This window comes from Saccostrea echinata, unplaced genomic scaffold (genome assembly GCF_033153115.1).
Source record: "Saccostrea echinata isolate AGI-Se365-2 ecotype Australia unplaced genomic scaffold, CSIRO_AGI_Sech_v1 ptg000062l, whole genome shotgun sequence".
In the NCBI taxonomy this organism is placed as follows: Eukaryota; Metazoa; Mollusca; class Bivalvia; order Ostreida; family Ostreidae; genus Saccostrea; species Saccostrea echinata.
The window spans coordinates 1,177,501-1,181,376 of record NW_026889811.1 but is presented as its reverse complement, the minus strand read 5'-3'; positions in this window follow the sequence as shown (position 1 = coordinate 1,181,376).

The window sequence follows — 3,876 nt, the reverse complement described above, 5'->3', positions numbered from 1 at the left end:
GTGTTTGAAAGCACCGAAAAACAGAATCTCCTCAAATTTGATTACTTTATTCCGTCAAACATAGTTTCTGTATGTCATAAATTCTATCTAAACCTTTCTGATCTCAAATTCAGTCTGATTATCTTGATTTGAAAAGATGAACAAAAATTCACAACTTACACTTACATGTGTCCGAGGATAAAATCGTCTTAAGATTCTTTTAAATATAAGCAGAACTTATTATTTGGAAATCAATGAATTATTCTTGATTTATTCTTTAATTTTTTTTATAAGGTAAATTTCATTTTTTTTTTTTTCATTGCCGGAAAAGTACTTTATGATGATAAATGTCAGAGATGAAAATTTTAAAACGTCAGAAATGAAAACTACAAAATGTAGGGAATGAAATAAACAATATTTAAAAAAAAAATTCCGGAAATAAAATCCTATGCTAGGCTCATTTTCCAAAAGGGGAGGGGTCTTTAAACCCAAGCTCGTTTTTCCGGGAAAAAATATTAAAGCGGGAGGAAAGTCTACAACATCAGTACTTTTTAAACTATTTGACATGTATCAGCTTAATTTTGCTATACCCCACCCACCAAAAATACAACAACACCATTTATAATCTTTTCCTTTTTGGGGGGAGGGGGTGTTTTATTGCTTAAAATGTTCAACTCGATTGACTTTGGTTTGATTTTGCCAATTAATGCACATCTTCCTTAACCAGTGTTAACCCCGGGGTAATATCAAGTAGAATGAAATAATCGTTAGTCTTTAACTGGATAAGAAACGATGGTTATAAAAACACGGGGGATATGCGACTTCAAGTCGGGATAGGCTAGTACACCGTAACACAAGTCCCTGTCAAAGTGACCCTCCAATTATTTTATAGTTAGGTACAATATGAATCGTAAGAATTATGCATAATTATTATTAATGATATAATGAAATATCTTTCGAAAGATATGAAAATTCTTTTTGGGAAGTGGAAGTCGAACGTTGTTAGGAAAGAGACTGTAATGAAATGATCATTGTTGGATTTACGAACACCATATACTGAACAATGTGCCAGTGAAGGTATGCGTATCATATATATGTATTTTTTTTATTTTGCAATGATAATATTGATATCACTTAAACTATAAAAGACACATGTCGTACATGATTTTCCCATAAGGTAACTCGATCAACAGATCTTTGCATCTTTATATTTTTTGTTTTGTGCACTACCTGGGAGGTATGTACTACGATAAGGAGCTAACAGTTAATCAGTGCTAACATCAAATTTTGAATAATTTTTTGATAGATAATTTGAGGCATTGTACTGAGATATATCATAGTATTAGAAATATAATTAATTAAAATTGGCTAACGAAATCCAGCAACTAGCGAGATATCGCAAGACTTGATCCTTTTAGTATATATACAATGTACATACATGTACGTCCCTGGAACTCCATTTTGCTGGGAGGGACACTTTTATAACAACTATACCTTATACCTTAAATAATTTTTTAAATTAAATAATTTAAAAAGATTAATAAAGCAAATTAATTTCGAATCAATAAAGGAGAAAAATCTGCATATTAAACCTAAGGCAGACCTTTTATTATAGAGGCAGGCCGGACCTTATATGTTATCGTATTAGGTCCCCCCGAACCTTTAAACGAGGCGGACCAAATATTATGCGACACCTGTCACACCCCCGTAAGCCTGTGTATTGATCTGGTAGACGGAACATTCCGTATCACACTCAAGAAATGCCTAACAATTGGTATGAAAAAATCCAGCCAAAAAAATCTACACAATGATAGGTTATATTTGTTACCTAGGTCATTATATCGACCATAGAATTTACGAAATACTGACTATAAACGAGGTTGTTGAAATCCGTACAACATCGACTTATCTGTCAGTAGCCTGACGCGGTGTAAAAATTGATCACATTCAGAGCATGCTCTCGAGTATCGAAAAATTTGGGAGACATAAACACCATATGCAGGTGATGACAGAATATTGCTACATGAATAAGGAAAGTCGAGGATGGAAAAGCTGAATTCATCTCATCCGTCGTACAGTTTAGTTGTTAGTTGGCCCTTGCCGTCTATGTTCAGTGAAACATCCAAAGTTTGAAAACAGATGTGGCAGACTCTGTGGTGTATTTTTTTTCATGTCTACGGGGATATATCGAGTCGACATGTATTAATGGAAGTAATTATTATAGCCCCCCCCCCCCCCGAAAACAAAGGTTTTTTTTATGGGGGGGACAGGAATCACCTGTTCCTATTTTGTAATGTTTAATGGACTTTTGAGCTTGAATACTGTTCGTTATCTCCAAATATTTCATCCATACTTTCCATAGAGAAATACTTGGAAAACTGTTTGCTTCAATTTTTCACTTTATATCATTATTTTTGTGACACATTTAAATGTTGTAAAACTGTGTAATAAAAGGTTCGGAATATTAAAATTCTTAATTGTTTATTTGAGTCTAACCCTGACATTGTCAAACTGCAAGGTGGAGTCCATTTTCATCGGATTCACAACTACAACCCAAACAACTTTTGTAAATGATATTTACCGACCTTCTTCCTTTATTGAAACTACCATTACCATTTTATTATATTATATATGCCTGCCCAAAATTTTAAGGTTTTATTACAATACCCCAATATATTTCTGCGTGCAGTACAATAAAAAATTCATATTTAGTTAGCGGGGGTATCATTTGTGAGCTAGCTAAGAGTACCTCTAGTTGTTAATTGATAAAACGTCCTTAGATGCTTTTTCAATATAATTATCCTGGGACCTGAACCCATGAATTTTACAGGGATCATACTCATTACCATTATGCTGTTGGACTGCTTGATGTCTAGAAGTAAATAGGGTTTTGAAGATTTCGTCATTTTTTTTATGGCTTTGGCCATCTCCCTCATGCCCCAGAGAGGCAGAGTCGATGAAATTAACAAACTTTGTTCACCTCCACCCGAAGATGCTGTTTACCGAAAATGCTTGAAATTGTTGCAACGGTTTCAAAGGAGCAGAAATTGTTTACTTGATGATGCAGGACGATAGATAGCCATAGGTCTCTTGAGTGACCCTGCTGGCCTTAAAATGGTTTGTACGATTTAGAACATCTTTTATGCAATTTTGAAAATTGCTTTTACTCATAGTTCCCTTTCTAAAGAAGAAATTCTTCAAAACAATATTTCAGTTTTAAATATTTTTTAAAATTCCCAACAACAAAACTGAATTCAAATTATCATACCTCTACTGAATTCTAAAACTTCTAAATACTCTTACAAAGATACATCGCGGTCTCTAGTAAATGTTCTACCAAGCATCTTTCTTTACTCCTGTCGAAAACACTTAGTACAACTATTCCTCGCGAAAAATTAGAGACTAGGTTTTTGACATTATAGCCAACTGTTTCTTCACTAAAAATGGAATACTTCAAGTACACATCTTGTCACTGGATATCTCAAACTTATTTGGTTAAAAATATTCTGATTCAATACACAGGTACTCCAAAGTTGATATTAAAAAGATGCTAGAGTTTCTCATTGACAATATCTATGCAATCTTTGGAGGTCAGACTCCGTGACCATAAAATGAGAACAGACTTATGACTAAATTTCAAATTAGTACATCATTTGAATTAACTTTGAAAATAAATAAAAAATCTACATGCTCTTACAAGTACCTAAATATTATACAAACCTGCAATTTTTTAAACATTTTTGTTCAAAAGATTAATATAATCTAAATCTAAACTTTTACTCAAGTCTATTCTCGATTCACAGTCTCTTGTTCAGGTCTTCCAACAATCTGTTGGAAATCCCATGGGTGCTAATTGTGGCCCGTTAATTTATTAACAGATCTGGTATGTATGCCAAT